The sequence below is a fragment of the Nicotiana sylvestris genome, chromosome 12 (assembly GCF_000393655.2).
Source record: "Nicotiana sylvestris chromosome 12, ASM39365v2, whole genome shotgun sequence".
NCBI classification, from domain to species: Eukaryota; Viridiplantae; Streptophyta; class Magnoliopsida; order Solanales; family Solanaceae; genus Nicotiana; species Nicotiana sylvestris.
In genome coordinates this window covers 141,803,081-141,822,310 of record NC_091068.1, presented here as the reverse complement: position 1 = coordinate 141,822,310, position 19,230 = coordinate 141,803,081, and the positions used below count along the sequence as shown (strand labels likewise).

Below are 19,230 nucleotides of genomic sequence, written 5' to 3'. Positions count from 1 at the left end.
TGTTTCAATCAAAGAAAAATCTTGTTAGTTTAAAATGCGGTGGTTGGTTTGTGGCCTTGACTTAGAGGGCGATTGCTCTTTCACTTCTCATGATAATTGAGTCCCACTCGAGGACCTTGCTTGTTTATGGACTAACCACTTTCTCTGTCGTCCTTATCACAAAAATACCCCTGATCCGTTCCAACCCAATACCCTTCATCTATTGCATTGTACTCTTACATTGACATGTACTAAACCTTTATGTTTCTCATGAATCTCAAAGCACGACAATTGCCACCCACTCATCGCGCATGTTGTTTTTTCTTGACTTAAACCACTGGCCGTGGCCTTGAGGTCTGTTGCTCCTTCACTTGCCACGATAACTTTGATTTCTGATCGAAGGACCTCGCTTATCACTGATTAAACACCTTTTGTCGATCTTACCACAGAAAATACCTTGATCTGTTCACCAAACCCCTCCATCTTGTTGCATTGATTATGAATTGATATGTACCAAACCGTCGCATTTCACCGAAAATACCTTTGATCCATTCACCTAACACCCTCCATCTGTTGCATTGTTCCTGAATTGATGTGTACCAAACCTTTGTATTTCATAAGGATCCCAAAACATGTTGATTATTACCAGCTCAATGCACTTGTTGTTCTTTCCTGACTTATGACACTTTGATGTACTGGCCAGATCCCGTTTTGTGCAATTGAAAAGCTGGTGGTAAATTTTAAAGTCATTTCTCACTTATTTTGACCAAACAGACTCAGGGAGAGGAAGTAAACAAGACTAAAGGAACAGAGTAAAGGACAAAGGAAATAGATGATTCCTAACAAGAAAACTACAAAGTAGAAACCTATCAGATGTGGATACCAACTCTAATGACCATGACATGCACCTGTAGCCTATTCTGTTGAGCAAGTCTGATGTTCAACTCCTGTTATACCTCTAAACCGTGAAACTGGGCTTCAATGCTCCGATCATCCAATCTGATTCACAATCCTTATTCGACTTGTAGTGCCTGAAGGGTTTTCACCATCAAGCCTCTCTCATTTTGTTCTTTCTCTCAACTTACCATCGCCTTACGGTGCCTGCAAGGGTTTTCACCAATAAGACTCTCTCATTTTTAGATTTGTCTCAGCTCCCGTCGCCTTACGGTACCTGTGAAGGTTTTCACCAATAAGACTCTCTCATTTTTCTTTTTTCTGCTTGAACCAGAGTGCTGCCCCTGACATGAATTACCTTTACCTGCTCGACTTGGCATTTCTCAAAGATTGATCAGAAGGTCTTTCTTTGGACTGTAATGTGGGCTTTTGGACAGGGTTAGAAGGAAAGGGTATAAAAGGCTCAAAACAATTCAAATGGGTTAAAGTTACAACTTTCGGAATCAGGTTTCTCACAACAAACACAACTTCTACCCTAGTTTCTTGCATGGGGGACTTTTGGATTTTTGTTTTGATGAGACCGAACCGTGAGGCTGCCTACGTATCCTTAAAAGGAATCAGGTCAAACGTAGTTCATGTCATAGGAATTACTTTGTTTGTTGTGATTTTTCTTTTCTTTTCCTCTTCTCTTCTTTCCTTCTTTTTCTTTTGTTGTTGTTTTTCTTCTCTTTCTTATTCTTTTTTTCTTTTCTTTTTTCTTTTTCTTTTCTCTTTCTTCTTCTTTTTCTTCTCTCTCTTTTCATTCTTTTTTTTCCTTTTCCTTTACTCATCTTTCACGCTTGCGTTTCTGATCTTTGCTACTAATTCCGAAAGAGGGGTATGAAAGAAAAATAAATAAGGCTCAAAGGGGTAACGAAGGATAAAGTGTTTAGATAGCAGAACAAAATGCCTTCGTCATTCCGATCTCCAAAACATGCCAAGTGCAAACTACACAATTTAAACAAACCAAGGAAAACATTCGTAACATCTTTTGATTGCGCCAGACTTGATAACCATATCCACACATTCGCCTTCTACATCTGTTACATACAAAGTACCATTGGACAACACTCTCACTCTCATTACCACGAACAACCCCTGTCAATTTGGGCAAACTTGCCTTTAGCTTCAAACCGATGCGGCATGATGCATTTCAATAGGGTTTCTTCATATTCTATCTGCCCCAGTTTCACACAATTCGGGCTTGAAGTGATCTCAACATGCCTTTACTTATTTCCCTCAAATGTCCCTATCATCTTCAAAATTGTTTCATTCATTGCTTCATGACTAAACTGAATTTTTAAGACCAGATCGAGAATTACGCATACATGTTATGTTACTAGAGTCAACAGAAAAAGAACTATAAAAGAAAAGAGAACTAAACGAAAATGACTAGAAATCAGAGAAAACAGAAAATTGCATTAGACAGATGGTGACAGGGTTTGGACAACAAAACAAACAAACTAAACTGGGGATACAAACCTAGAACAAACCTAGACAACACTAAAAAGGCTACTAGACTAAACAAACTAGGCAAAATAAGAGGATAGAAGGGTTTGAGTCACAAGACAATATCTGGATTATAACCCTGAAATAACCCGGACAACAGAAATGAAAACAAAATAAACCACCAAAACTCCTCCCTGGATAACTAAGACAGGAGCGTCTTTCCAATTGCCAAGCTCGGCATCTTAGCCACTGAATTCTGCATCAACATTACTAGAACCTTCACAACTTCCATCACATTGTTCTTAACAAATTGCTTTTGTGTTCCCTTTGCTGGCTCGTTCTTAAGATCAACCTCTGATAGCACTGAAAACTTTGAAGATCTCAGAAGAATTTTCATATTCCTTTTCAAAACAAATCATACTCACCATATGCGTCTCAGGCGATGGACTTTGGTTAGTGTCTGCTGTATCTGGATTTTGCACGACAATGTCACCTGCATCAATAAGCTTCTGAATTGCTATTTCTTCAGATTCCAACACTTCTCTATGTCATGCCCCGGGGCATCTGAGCAATATGCGCACCTTTGGGAAAAATCAAACTTCTTTGGAAGAGTGTTTGGCATTTTTATCTGGATCGGCTTCAACATGTCCAATTGCTTCAACTTTTGGAACAAATTGGCATATGATTCTCCAATAGGGGTGAAAGTCTTTTCTTTTTTAGCAACCTCTCATTCTTAAATGCTTGATTGGGCCGAAAACCTGATCTAGGGGGTTTTCGGCAGGCTCGTGGGGGCGGGTAAGCCATTTGGGGAAGTGGTGTGGGCCATCGCGGGCCTTGTGGGTGTGGAGCATATGGTGGTGCATTGTGGACAGGGTATTGGGAAAGTGATGTACGACTTTGGGAGTTCTGTGGGGAGAAGTAGCATTGGGGGGGATTACAAGCATATCCACGAGGTCGACATTGAGGTTGAAAGCATTTAGCAAGAACGACCACTGGACCCTGTCGTCGGCGGGGCTTACCAACATCTTTTCTATCAATGGGAGGACTATCCCGAGTAACTTGTTCATTCCATCTGAGCCAAAAATCCCTAAAACTTTTCTTGGGTTTCTTTTCTATTTGAGATAGGGAGGAGCGGTCTGAAATAACACCTGATCTGTATTGAAAGTATCGAACAAAATCTTGAGCCATGTCACCTAATGTAGGCCACTTACCAATATCTTGACGATTATGCCATTCCAAAGCTGCCCCAGTCAGGCTCTCACTGAAGTACGCCATCAACAAATCATCTTTCTCGCCAACACTTCTCATTTACTGCAATAATCCCTCAAATGGGCTACCGGATCCCCACACCCATCATACAAGTTAAACTTTGTCACTTTAAACCCCGCAGGCAGACGAACGTCGGGGGACATAGACAATTTTTTGTAAGACATGCTACCCTAGTCTCCCATTCCTTGCTTGTTCTTTAAAGACTGTTCTATGCCTTTCGGCCTCCTGGGTATCCCATCTCGCCCTTTTCTTCCTGTGAACTTTTCATTTTCAACATGAGGTTCATCCCACGGGCCCTGCTTGTATGAGTTAGGAATCTTGTGGGCAACCTTTGAGGGGTAATATTGGGCATCGTGAGCTTTGAGTGGGTGTTCATTGTTGGGGATGGTGGATAAGACAGGAGGGCAATTTTTGGGAAAGGTAATTGTAAAATGAGTGACGGAGCTACTAGGGTGGTTGGGAAAGCCATGATAAGCGGGTGGATCTGTAGAGTATGAGGGATCATCTGGCACTGTGACCGGTGTTTGGGTAAGGGTAGTATTTAGGAAGCTAGGTGGTGGCGGGGGTGGTGCCTTCCCAATCATCTAGGCCTGATACATGTCTACCATGTGTTGTCTTAACATCCTCACCTATTCAATCAACCCATTGTCCTGTTCAACCAATTGCTTTTGGGCACATGTATCAACCAACTCAGTTTTGTTGTTGTCTGCCATTGCCTTTTGACTTTATGTTGTGGAGAGGAGTTACTACTTCGAGAACCACAAACCAACCACCTTTCTGCTATGAAGATATCAAGAGGAACAAAATGGGGTCATCCTGTTAGCGTTAGGGCATTTAACACCAAAAATATCACATTGTGTGCAATGCACCTAGCAACAATTAATGGTTCTAGAATGACTTCGAGGGTCATAAGGTCACTTGGCATCATCCCAATTTGTCCATTTGAATCTTCTTTGTTCTTTTTTTTCCTCGCACTTCTTAGCTCGCTCATTTTCTTTCCCTTTTTCTTTCTGATTGTCGCTCTTTTCTTCCTTCTCAATTCTCACATCCCATAATTTCTGATTGTCCCCAGCAGAGTCGCCAGAGCTGTCACACCTCCTTTTTACTATACCCCGTAAAGGGTATAAATATAAGGGAGTTTTTCCACTTAAAGGACAATTGAAACGGGATCGTTTATTTATTAAAAATCAGAGTCACCACTTGGGATAATTTAAGATGTCCCAAGTCACCGGTTTAAAATCCCGAATCGAGGAAGTTGACTCTGTTCTACAGCCTGCGAACACAGAAATTCGGGTAAGGAATTTTGTTAACCCGGGAGAAGGTGTTAGGCATTCCCGAATTCTGTGGTTCCAGCACGGTCGCTTTGATCATACTTGGCTTATTAAAATTGTTTAATTACTGACGTTAGATCCTATGTGCATTTACCCTTTACCGCTTTTAAATCACTTGATTATTCGTAGTTAAAGAATTCAGTTACGCGTACGTATACTCTTTTCCTTTGGCGCGTCAAAAATCATGTCACGCGAACGTGTCCCTAATTAATAACGCTTTGTTTATTTATTTAAGAAAATTTGGTTGAAGTTGCGCGAACGCATCCCTCGAGTTACTTTTAGCATTTGCAATCATGTCACGCGGACGTGTCCACAATCACAATGGTATATTAAATATGCCTAAAGCAAACTACGAATGTACAACTATTTTCCTAAAGCTAATGTGAGATTGTTGTGAGGCCAAAAGGACTCTTAGGAGCATAGGACATATGGGTGTTACAATTTCAATTCTTCTACTTCATTTTGTTTTAGCCTTCATTTGGTTACACGTTATACACATTTAGGCTACATGTTATACCCGTCAGAATGGAATACATGGCTAAATCTAAACTAATAATGGAATGTGCACTGACCAAAAGTGAGACAAACGAAGCCTCCCCCTTTTAAAGAAAAAGATCAAAAAATAAATATATATAAAAATAATAAAGAAAACTAGTAAGCAATTTTGATTCGAATAAAATAAGATATATAATCCAAAAACTAACTACTCTATTATTTTTATAAAAATGAGTCCATGATAATTAAATACCAACAGAAACATATACTTCATTCTTGGAAGGTTGGATGCACAACAAAATTACTCAATACTACTACTAAGCTAGTAAAACATGGAAAGGTCTTATGTGAAATTAGGCCATGATATTCCAAATAGAGTAGAACAAGAAAACTTCCTTAAGCCACGAAAATAAAGTAGACAACTGATTTCCTCTTTAAACCCATGTACCCTTAGATTTAAAATTGAACAAAAATTCATATCCTCAATTCATGAAACTTAAGTTGTTGCAATAAGTTTTAATGGCTCTTTCATGTTTCAGTCATATAAAAAAACCAGATTAAAGTAAGAAAGAGAGATAGAATAGACCTGAGAGTTTAACTTTCGATTAATAGGGCTTTGGCAATTACAACAAGTGAAACGAGCCAAATGAATAGATCTGCAACAGAAGATTTCAACTAAAATTTCCAAGCAACAACTGCTAACCTCGACGGAACTCGATCGGGCCTCGAAACCAGCATCACCTCGACGTACGACCGGAACGCCTGAGTTTACAGCAACGTCGAGTTTCAGCAGCTCGAGCTCGACGGAAAAATGGACAGCGATAACCATAGACCAGAACCAATGTACGGCAACTTTCCACACGACTCGAACTCACAAACTACTTCAAACTTCAGCTGCTTTACGCTCGTTCCCTCACTCCGTTCATGTGCGTGACTATGTGTGTGCGAAGGTGAAGCTCGCTGGATATGGCGTCGATGGCAGAAGGTCCTGCGGGTCAAGGTCAACGAGATGGGTGGTGGGGAGCTGGGTGTTGGGTCGTTTCGCTAGGGTGGGCCCGTTAGAAGCTACTGGTGTGAGGTCGCTTGGTTCTCCTTGTCGCGTTCGGAACTCGTTACTCCGACGAGCTGGTGGAGCTCGTTTTTCCTGGCGAGTTTCAGGCCATGGTTACTGGTTTACCAGACTCCGACGGAGGTGGGGGCTGTGTCGTTTGGACTGAACAATGTCGGCAGCGTGGTTGAGGAAGGGAGGTGGTCGTTGGTGCGTGTGTGCGTTTTCACTGGTTGTTTCCGGCGAGGGGTCGCAAGATGGAGAAGCAACAAGCGGCTCCTTGTTATGGTGTTTATTGGCTTTGCCATTGAAGAAAAGGCAGTGGGGAGAGGGGTGTTTGGAGAAGATAGACGCGAGGGGGTGGGGGTCGTTCTCTGGTGTTGAGTTGTGAAGAAGACGATGAGCAACCTTCGTTCTTATTTTTGTTAAGCTTGTTTCGTTCTTTTTCTTTCTCTTAGGCTTTTTTTTTATATTGTAGGTTTTTTGGTAGGGTTTTTAGGTTAAGGGGTATGGGCCTAGGAATTATGGGCTTGGCAATTGTGGGCTAGGTCCAAAATTAGGCCTAAAAATGGGTTGCTCAAGCCCAAGTTCTATTCTTTCGCTGCGAACGAGATTAAAAATACGGGCCCATTTATTAATTATTACTACTATTCAAATAATTATTAAAATAAAACTAACCATTAAAACAAATCTATTTTTGGTATTTTCAAATATCATATTAAAATAAAAATACGATACTATTGTCGTATATATTTTTTTTTTAAGATTAAAAATGACTACAAAACATTAATGAACCTATTTTTTGTAATTTTTATTTTCTTGTAATAAAATAAAGTAAAAGAGTCAAGATTACTTAAAATATCTATATTATGCCTAAATTAAATCCTGCCAGTAGTCATATGCTTGTCTCAAAGATTAAGCCATGCATGTGTAATGTCATGGGCTGCTTTCCAGACATGCCCCATGACCCCTTGGCCGCGCCCCATGGCGGCCTAGCAAGCCTCACAATGCCTAGCGCCATGGTCGGCCCCGTGGTCTTGGCTGCGCCAAGTGACAAGCGCGCATGTGCCTCTGTCGCCCCACCGATGCCTCTCGCCAGCGCCCAAGGGCTGGCCAATGACAACAGCGCCGCGCGCCCTGACAATGCCGCGCGCGCAGATCCTGATGCCTCGCCAGCGCCCAGCTGCAGGCCCATTCCAGCAGCGCCTCGCGCACAGACCCTGATGCCAAGCACCAGTGCCCAGCCTCAGGCCAGCACATCAAGTGTCGCGCGCGCCCACAGCAACGCGCGCGCAGACCCGCAAGACAAAGATGCTGCCATCGGACTTAGTTTTTCCTTGTAATAATCTAAGTCCTTTTCATTGTAATCATAGACTAGTTTTCATCATTTTCATTTCAGTGTGCTTCTACAGCTTTATTAGGACTAGTCTTGTAATGTTGGTTTATTTTTTTTAAGCATTATTAAGGGGGACCAAACAATCAAACATTTCAATCAGCATTTTCTGGTGTCTCTCCCCCTCGACACCACATCATTGTAATCATCATTTTCAGTCATCAATAAAATCATCATCAGCATTCAAAACCCAATTCTCTCTCAGCTTCCGCAATTGCTCACGACATTGGTTTTCCCGCACGGCACTGACAATCTAGTCTAGCGTGCGGCGAGGACCTCATTGGCGGACAGCAACCGCACTGACATCGGTTGCTTAGCCTTACGTTGCCCTTCCAAAGATCATCAGGAAGGCGTTGCGTAACAGTTGGTATCAGAGCCTAGGCTCGACATCGGACGAGGGAACATTTGCCATCATCACCATTTCTGACCATGGTGAATCATGGGGAGCGTCTAGCATCCCTAGAAGAGACGGTTGACCGATTACGACCCATCGTAGAAACGGTGCCTGATCAAAGCAACAACCTAGTGCAAAGGTTGGACGACCTGGACCGCCGAATGCGGCAGGCCGAAAATGACATTGCAAACATCAGTCGTGACTCCGACGAGGACCGACAAACGGCAGCCATCGAAACTGCCAATATTCATGGCAAATTTGAGGACCTCCAACAGGAGCGTGCCGACGATTTAGCCCATCAGCAACATGAGGCAGACAGACTAACTGCCATGCAGCAAACCATAAACGACTTGACTGACAAGCTCAACGTTGTCAATGCTGCCTTACAGAGCCTACTTCGAGAAGGCGACCATCACATCAGGGGTGCAGCAAACCTCACCCCCATTCCACAAAAGCTTAAGATACCGGAGCCAAAGCCATACGACGGATCCCGGGATGCTAAAGAAGTGGAAAACTTCATCTTCGACATCGAACAATACTTCGATGCCGTGGGCCATTTGGAGGAATCCAAAAAGGTAGCGACTGCTGCCATGTATCTTCAGGGCGATGCCAAACTTTGGTGGCGGGTCAAACACGAAGCCATCAAGGCCGGTGAAGATACTCTTCAGACATGGGACGAATTGAAGGTAGCCATACGCCTGCAGTTCTTTCCCGAAAATGTGGAATACAACGCAAGGAGAAAGCTACGGGACCTCCGCCACACCAGATCAGTGAGGGAGTACGTGCGCGAATTCTCCGCACTCATGCTAAACATACGCGACATGGGGGACAAAGACAAACTCTTCGCATTCATAGAAGGTTTGAAACCTCATGCCCGTATGGAACTACAGCGACAACGGGTAGACACCCTGCCCAAGGCCATTCAAGCTGCAGAATGCCTTGGCGACTATCATTTGGGAACTCAGAACGACAGGCCCCAGCCGTCTGTCCGAGGGGGATTCAACGGGCACCATCCCAGCAATGGTGGCCCAAGCAAAAGTGGGGGAGATCGGAGTGCATCCAAAACTAAGACTCCTCCCTCCAACAGCAACAGTGCTGCATCCATCAACAACAATCAGGGGAGAAAGCCTCCCTCAGAATGCCGTCATTGCGGCGGGGCACATTGGAACAATGAATGCCCAAACATCAAGGTCAATGCTCATCAGACTGTCGAGGATGAGACAGATGCATCAGACACATCAGAAGACAACCAGGTAGGCGCCTTCAATGCAATTGTTGGCTCTATCCCTCATGCCTTAGCGGGGACCAGTGCATGTCCTCCTAAGAAAACATCAGTCCCGATCACCAGGAAAGGGAAAGAAAAGATGGACGAAGGACCTCCTAAGCAAGCGAGGACCCTAATGTTCGTCGAATTGAAAGTGAACGGCAAGCCCCTTCACGCATTGATAGACACGGGTGCCACCCATAACTACTTGTCATCAACGCAAGTAGAGCGCCTAGGTCTTGTGGTACAAAAGAGCAAAGGCCGCGTCAAGGCTATCAACTCACCACCTCAGACATTGGGTGGAACAGCTACAAATGTCCCAGTGAAACTTGGCCCATACAAAGGAAGCATCGACCTGCGCATCGCAATCATAGATGACTTCGACATCATAGTGGGTTTGGAGTTCATGAGGCAAACCAACACCATTCCAGTACCATTTGCCAACATGCTCCTGATGATGGGAGAAAACGGGGCCAAGCCCTGCACCATACCATGCTTTCCCATAAAGATGGCCGCTGAAAACATCTCGGCCATGCAGTTGGAGAAGGTAGTCAACAGACATGAACCTCAGGTTCAGGCTACCCTTCGCAGCAACAATCAGTCATCATGTCATCGGCCTCAAAAGACTGGTGACGCTCATCATCGTGTGAAGACTTGTCAGCCATGCCACAAGGACAAGTCGGATCACTCATCACAGCCGGGACCCTCGCAGTCATCACATGTCCCTCAGAGACCATGGGAAAGTGTTTCCCTCAGATTCATCACGGGATTGCCCCAAGTTGGCAATCTTGCATCCATCATGGTTGTCATAGATCAGTTCTCAGACTATGCAACTTTCATAGCAGCCCCGCAAAACATCTCAGCAGAAGATACAGCTCGACTCTTCTTCTCGCACATTGTCAAACATTGGGGCCTGCCCAAGAACATTGTTAGTAGGCGCGACTCACGCTTCACTAGCAACTTTTGGACCCATCTCTTCAGGTGCTTTGGGTCAACATTGAGTCACAACACAGACATCCATCCACCATCGGATGGCCAGACAGACCGGTTCGATGACATGCTGGAGGAATATCTCCGCAACTTCGCAACCGGATCACAGAAGCATTGGGTGAAGCTCCTGGATGCTGCTCAACTGTGTTTCAATTCTCAAAAGAGCCATCATACAAACAAGAGCCCTTTTGAAATTGTTACCGGACAGCAACCGCTTCTCCCGCAGACGGTGAATGCATCAACCATGCCGAAATCTCCTCGAGCTGCCAACTTCTCGAGCGAATGGGAGCGCAACATGGAGATAGTGCGGAGCTATCTCATCAGGGCCCAAGAGCGGGCAAAAAGGTTCACCGAACAAAATCTTTGCTTTGCCCAACATCAACCAGGGGACAAAGTAATGCTATGCATCCCAAAGCGGTACTTGTTTGCAGAAAGGACCCATGACCCTCGGCTGCAACAAAAATACATTGGGCCCCTGCCCATTGCAAAACGCATTGGGAAGTCCACATACCAGGTCAAAACTCCATCCTGGTGGAAGATCCATCCAGTCTTCCATGTCAGCCGCATGCAATCATTGCTTCGCTACAACAGCAAGCTCAAAGAACAGAGGGGCGCAGACCTCCCATCCAACAACCATCAGAATCATCATCATCATCATCATCATCATCATCATAAGGCTCCGAGGACGGCGCCAACTCAGGTGGGGGAGAATGTCATGGGCTGCTTTCCAGACATGCCCCATGACCCCTTGGCCGCGCCCCATGGCGGCCTAGCAAGCCTCACAATGCCTAGCGCCATGGTCGGCCCCGTGGTCTTGGCTGCGCCAAGTGACAAGCGCGCATGTGCCTCTGTCGCCCCACCGATGCCTCTCGCCAGCGCCCAAGGGCTGGCCAATGACAACAGCGCCGCGCGCCCTGACAATGCCGCGCGCGCAGATCCTGATGCCTCGCCAGCGCCCAGCTGCAGGCCCATTCCAGCAGCGCCTCGCGCACAGACCCTGATGCCAAGCACCAGTGCCCAGCCTCAGGCCAGCACATCAAGTGTCGCGCGCGCCCACAGCAACGCGCGCGCAGACCCGCAAGACAAAGATGCTGCCATCGGACTTAGTTTTTCCTTGTAATAATCTAAGTCCTTTTCATTGTAATCATAGACTAGTTTTCATCATTTTCATTTCAGTGTGCTTCTACAGCTTTATTAGGACTAGTCTTGTAATGTTGGTTTATTTTTTTTAAGCATTATTAAGGGGGACCAAACAATCAAACATTTCAATCAGCATTTTCTGGTGTCTCTCCCCCTCGACACCACATCATTGTAATCATCATTTTCAGTCATCAATAAAATCATCATCAGCATTCAAAACCCAATTCTCTCTCAGCTTCCGCAATTGCTCACGACATTGGTTTTCCCGCACGGCACTGACAATCTAGTCTAGCGTGCGGCGAGGACCTCATTGGCGGACAGCAACCGCACTGACATCGGTTGCTTAGCCTTACGTTGCCCTTCCAAAGATCATCAGGAAGGCGTTGCGTAACAGTAAGTATGAACAAATTCAGACTGTGAAACTGCGAATGGCTCATTAAATCAGTTATAGTTTGTTTGATGGTATCTACTACTCGGATAACCGTAGTAATTCTAGAGCTAATACGTGCAACAAACCCCGACTTCTGGAAGGGATGCATTTATTAGATAAAAGGTCGACGCGGGCTTTGCCCGTTGCTGCGATGATTCATGATAACTCGACGGATCGCACGGCCATCGTGCCGGCGACGCATCATTCAAATTTCTGCCCTATCATACGAACTTAGTCGAAACATCAAATCACATCAAATAACGCTAAAATCGTGAATCACACCCCAATTCAAGCATAATGAAACTAAGAACGTCCAACTTCTATATTCGATGCAAAAACCTATCAAATCAAGTCCGATTGACTTCAAATTTTGCACACAAGTCATAAATGATATAACGAAGCTATAAAAAATTTCAGAACTAGATTTCGACCCCGATATCAAAAAGTCAACTCTCCGGTCAAACCTAAGAAATCTTTAGCCTTAGATTTCTAGATTCTGTTAAATGGCGATAATTTGATCTAGGGACCTCCAAATTCGTTTTCGGGCATATGACCAAGTCCCAATTCATGATACGGAACTACCGAAATGGTCAAAACTTTCATCCGGGTTCATTTGCTCAAAATGTTGACCGAAGTCAACTCAATTGAGTTTTAAAGCTCTAGTTCACAATTTAATCCATTTTTCACATAAAAACCTTCCGGAAAATTATACGGATTGCGCACGCAAGTCGATGAATTATTAATACCGCTTTTCAAGGTCTTAAAAATACCGAGATGATTATTTAATTTAAAGATGACATTTTGGGTCATCACAATTAAATCTTAGGTGCATGCTTCCAATGCTAACTTATATGCTCAATTACAAGAAGAGCAGAGCAAAAATAAAAAGATGAGGAAGGAATTAGACTTATTGAAGAAGTATGTGAATTTCAATACATCATCTTCAAATGAGTTATCATTTCAAGAATACAATCAAGGATCTGAGGATTAAAGTGACAATTACTTTGATAATGTGAATGAAAGTGGTTCTAACCTTGATAACGTGAATGAAAGTGATTATAATTAGGATTGAGATGTTCATTAGACTATTAAGTTTTATATTTGAGATATTTTGCTTTTTGATGAAGGATTATATGTTATTAATATTAATGTTATGAATTATGTTTTTTCTTTATTATAATTATATTAGACGTGTGTGGAATGATTATGATTATATTGTGATTTACCTGCGAATTGTTTGTCGGGAATTTTTCTGGAATTTTACATGCAAATATTTCATGGGAATTTTCTTGCGAAAATATGCTCCAACGGATTGTACTTGGGATTTTTAAAGGAATTTTTCTGCGGAATATTCTCATAAATATGCACAAGAAAATTCCTTTCATCCATAAAATTTCACCTCAAAATTTCCAACGTATTTACTTGAGGTCTTCATGGGGAATTACCTGCGGATTTCTTCCTACATAATTTCCCAAGAAAATTCTTTTTGTTTACAAATTTTTACCAAAATACTCTTGCGATTTTTTTGATATGCTTCGCTGATAAATCCGCAAGTAAGTTACATGGGGATACAAAATCCCCAGGTAATTTACCTGAGGATCTTTTAATTCGCAGGAAATAATTACCTACGAAGGTTTTTCCAACGGATTTATTTTGGTAGGAAATTCCGCAGCAAATCAAATTACCTGCGAATATTTATATATTATCCCTAGGAAAATCCCCATGTAATCAACACTTTCTTAGTAGTGAATCTAATATTTATCGGACACTACTGGTGTCATGTATTCTTTAGGCAAACATTTAGCTCTTCAGGAGTTGTTGATACATTTTGTACTATCAAATATTGCTCAGACACTGCTGGTGTCATGAGAGAAAATCACAATCAAATAAACAATGTAAAACAATTGTTTAAGCACACGAAAACTCCTCTTCATAATATTTTTCCACTTCAGGAGGCAATTTCAATTGTGTTACTTCTTCAGGAGCAAATTTAAAATACGAAATATTGAGTATATATTCTCTCAATTATATTAACTCTTCTGGAGGTGAATTGTAATGTATTCACATCAAGAGCGCGTTCATATTTACCCGACTTATTAGTATTGTCACATTCACTTCAGGGAATGGATTAATATTATCAAAAGTTCTCATCCTTCAGGAAATCGAACATAATTATCTGAATGCGCATTAATCACATCAAATTGTGATGCCTCAACCTCTTTTAAAATATTTACTACTTCAGGAGCAAATCGAGGCGTGCATTTAATATAGAGAATATTTATGTAGCTTATCTTCAATTGTAACCATAGAAAGCCTAAATTATCACTTCTGGTGATCATAGGCATATACCACTTCTGGTAGTTAACAAAATATAATTACAATGAGATATACGAAATATAACCACTTCTTGTGGTTGTATATTTCTTGCAAACTCTGCTAGAGTTTAAGTTGATCTAATAATGTTATCCATATTCTTCAAAATGACATAAACAAGATATATTATAGTAAACATCATTATCAAATCATAATTTTTCTTTATGTACAACAATTACATAACCATACTATCTATTACAAATAACAAAAATTAAAATATTTACATTTCTACAGATTCACCACCGATTACATGACTTGTTTCTCCTTCTGGGAGTGCAAAGTAATCAGCTACATCCAAATGCATGAAGTCTAAATTATCTTCAGAAATAAAATTTGCTTCAGCATTTTTCTCTGTCTTCTTCAGGGAGGCTTGATAAAGCTCAACCAGGTGCTTTGGCGTACGACAAGTACGTGACCAGTGCCCTTTTCCTCCACATCTATAGCATGCATTTTCTGCATTTGGCGCTTGCACCGCTTCATGCTTTTGTTCCTTCCTTTTCCACTGCTGGTGGTGAGGAGGCTTCTTTGGTGCATTATTATTACCATGATTGGGGTTTCTTCCCCGACCACGGCCATGACCACGACTGGGGCCATGACCTCTTCCACGTTTAGCTTGGTGGAAGTTCATCTCATTCACTTCACGGAATGGACAAGAACCAGTAGGTCGGCTTTCATGGTTTTTCATTAATAGCCCATTATGTTGCTCGGCTATAAGAAGATGTGAGATAAGTTCAGAATACTTTTTAAATCTCATCTCTCGATATTGCTACTGCAGGAGCATATTTGAGGCATGAAAAGTGGTAAAAGTTTTCTCCTCCAACATATCATGATCAGTAATATTATCACCACATAATTTCAATTGGGAAATAGTTCTGAACATAACAGAATTATACTCACTGATAGATTCAAAATCTTGTAGCCTTAGATGACTCCAATCATATCGTGCTTGTGGAAGAACGACCATCTTAAGGTGGTTATATCTATCTTTCAAATTATTCCACAGTATGACTGGATCTTTAACAGTAAGATACTCTATTTTCAGGCCCTCATCAAGGTGATGGCGTAGGAATATCATTGCTTTGACACGGTCTTGGTTTGATGCCTGATTTTTGTCTTTGATGGTGTCTGTCAGACTCATCGCATTAAGATGAATTTCAGCATCAAGCACCCAAGACATGTAGCTTTTTCCAGATATATTCAGGGCTACAAATTCAAGTTTAGAAAGATTTGACATTATTTAATAAAGAAAGTTCGTACCTCTAATACTTTCAAAGTATTTGCTCGAGATGGCAGAGTCTCGTGCTGATAACGTGTTATAAAATAAAGACCGTAAAGTAAAGACAAGTATAGAGAGAAACTGATATATTATTCAAATTCAAACTGATGTACATAATGGACTGAAATCTCTTCTATTTATAGAAGAAAGGAAGATATTGTGTAAGCTGCTACTACAAGCTACCGTGTAAGCTACTATTATAAGCTGTTGTGTAAGCTGCTACTATACTAGATATGGATAATCTTCTACTGAGAGCAATGTTTATCCATAACGGAGTATCGAATGGATAAGCTCATTGTACCTAGTATAGATAATCTTCTACTAAGGGTAATGATTATCCATAACAGAGTACTGAAAGGATAAGCTCATTGTACCTGGTATGTATAATCTTCTACCGGAGATAATGTTTATCCATAACGGAGTATCGAAAGGATAAGCTTATTATACCCGGTATGGATAATCTTCTACTGGAATAATATTTATCCATCACCGGATACCAAACTGATAAGCTTCTTCAGAAGGCTTATTTCCAATAGAGTATTAAATAGATTAACATATTTACGGCGAAGTCACATGTGAATAAACTTTTTCAGCAAGCTTATTTACAACAGAATACTCAATGAACATACATAATATAATATATTCGTACGGTAAATGATGTTTTATTACAATCTTATTACTGTTATGAACTAACCACCCACTGTATTTAATAGCAACGCCTTACCTTAAGCAAAAAAGTCCACCTTTTTCCGTTTCGTTTATCTCCACGAAATCGCTGGTACGTGAAGATCGATTTCCTTTACAATCGAAGCTAATTGATAAGGAGGCCGAATTCGTAGATCTGAATCCTCCGATCGCGTGGTATGCTCCTATACATCTCACATTGCATTTCTGAATTTTCCCCATTTTTTCTCCTTTTTTTTTATGAGCAGATCTGCGTTGGTTCGAGTCAGATTTTTTATTTTTCGTATATGTTCTGCCATTTTAGTTGTGTGGGATCGTGATTTTTGATTTTGTTAATTTCATTTTTGAGGACGAAGAGTCTCTATGTTGCGAGCGACGTTATACAGACTTCTGAATGTCTGATTTTGTTTCCTCATTAGATACCGAAAGAGAATAATTAGTGCTCCTTATTTGTTTTTGATGAAATCTGGATGCCCAGTTGGTACTACAAGTTGTTAGCTCGTTAATATCTTTGTAAAAATTGAATATATCAGTGGATAAGATGCAGATGTCTGCATTTAATATTCTCACGGTCTCATTAGCATAGAAAATTAGGCTTTTTGAAATTGGTGATGAAAATTCTGTACAAAGCACCGCTTGCTACCCTTTAGCTCTTATGAATTTTCGGGTTGAAAGAGCAGCTGAGCATGACTATCTCCCTTCTTTGGTTAGGGAGGAAAAGAAAAAGGGTATTGTACCTTTTCTGTGTAGAATTCTCAGCTCCAAAGTGAGAAGAAGTGGAGGAATTAAATGTTCTTAACATTACTTCTACATATACCAAACAAGTGGAGTAGCTTAAATAGTCAAACCAGTATCTCTCTAGTCAGCGGTGGATGCAGCATATTGGAAGCAGGTTCATCCGAGCGCAGTATTTTTGACGCAGAACATAGATTTGTGTATGGAAATGTACTAAAATTTCAACGAATATTGAACCCATAAGTTTAAAAGTAATATGAGTTAGTGCAAAGAACCTTATTGGTCAAATCCATCAATTTTAATTCATGGATCCGCTCTGCTTCTAGTTCCACTTTTATCTCCTCACTATGGCCAAACCTACTGTAAGGTAATTCCTCCGTATTTCATAACTTAGCTTTTTATTGCCCACCTATTCTATCTTAAGATAGAACAACTTCTTGCTGTTCTCAGGTAATTGTGAATAATGTTTGGTTTTCCTCGACTCTTGCTATAGCTACCATAAGAACTTGACACCAAGATGCAACTGATTCAACTGCAAAGCAGTCTAAACCTTTGCCAATGCATTCTTATTCTTATATTATAGCTCTCTTGTCCAACACATAAAATCTGTTACATTGCTTATTGGTTCTATACACAACCAATTTTCGAGTCCTTCCTCAAACATTTGCTTTTACTTTAAAGCTTAAATTTTTAGTTTGACCTCCTCGCGTGCTATTTTCCCTTATTGATTGGCGCTTCTTTATAACTTGTCCTTTGACAATTTTCATTATCATGTTGGGCTATGTTATTATCTTTGTAGATGTTGCTATATAGCATTTTGACCTAGTATAAACTTCCACTGAAAATAATGGTTTATATTCTAGATAAATTATTTGCTCAATGCGAGGAAACATTTGAAGGCCTCTTCTGAAGTTGGATAAAAGCTAACGTGTGACTGAATTACAGAGGAATCAAATTTTGGATTTGTATTTGTTCCTTTTGTGTAGTCTTTGTTCTTACCAAATTATACATGAGTTTAACTTGAAATAATGTGTGTCATCTTTTGGTTAAGCAGAAGAATATGGCCAATGATGTCGAAGCTAAAGGATTCAACCCAGGCTTGATCGTCTTACTTCTTATTGGTGGGCTCGTGTTGGCGTTTCTTATTGGAAACTATGTCCTTTATGTGTATGCCCAGAAAACCCTTCCTCCAAAGAAAAAGAAGCCACTCTCCAGGAAGAAGATGAAGAGGGAAAGGCTGAAGCAAGGTGTGTCGGCACCCGGAGAGTAGATGTTTAGACAAAGTGGGGGGACATTCCCCTTGTTCATGTTGAAGAGAGATTATGTCTGAGTTATTCAGCAGCACTTTAGTCAGATGGTTGTACTTTTTAAGGTTAATACTTTCCTGTCAACATTGTCTGAATTTCATCAAAAGATGCTGCCGTTAATTGTGCTAGCTGACTGAGAAATTTTCCTAGAAGTTACTGTTCTTCCTTTTTCCTTCTAGCAGAGCTATTGGTTTTCTGTTTTTATGTTTGGTGGTGATGTGAGGTTTATGCTTGCTGCTGCTATTCTTAGGTCGCATGTTTGTGGAAGTTGTTGAGCTTGGCTCTCGAAAGACTATAATGGCAGTGAAAGAAATGTGGCGGGAACTGAAATGTGATAATCTTTTAGTTGTAATAATAGGCGCATACCACTTAGAAAGAAAGTTGCATTGCTTATGCATTTACAAACATATTGTAGTAGATGAATGTTAGAAGAAAAAAGAGGCAGACAAAAGTCCAGTTCAGATCGCAAAAACCTTGTAGTGTTCTTATTGCCTATGAGCTATGATTGATTCAGTGGCTGTTCAGCATTATTGTGGTTTAGTAGAGAAGAATGACAGAGTGCCGTAGTAACGCTGTTATTTGAGGGGTATTATTACTTTTAACTAGTGTAAAAAATTATTTATATTCGGTAGCCGAAAAAGTATATAAAATTTGTACTATAATTTTTGTATATAACATGTAAAATGTATATATATACAAAAAATATATAATTTTTCGGTTATTATTTTGAGAGCGGTTAT

General features: G+C 41.2%; 1 long non-coding RNA gene across 1 annotated transcript; it reads left to right on the top strand.

Annotated features, from left to right (window-relative positions):
• Positions 1-16,340: 16,340 nt before the first annotated feature.
• Positions 16,341-18,668, top strand: LOC104226756 (uncharacterized). The gene is made up of 2 exons (XR_011404346.1): positions 16,341-16,625; positions 18,238-18,668. It is a non-coding gene; the product is annotated as an uncharacterized lncRNA (long non-coding RNA).
• The last annotated feature ends 562 nt before the right edge of the window (positions 18,669-19,230 follow it).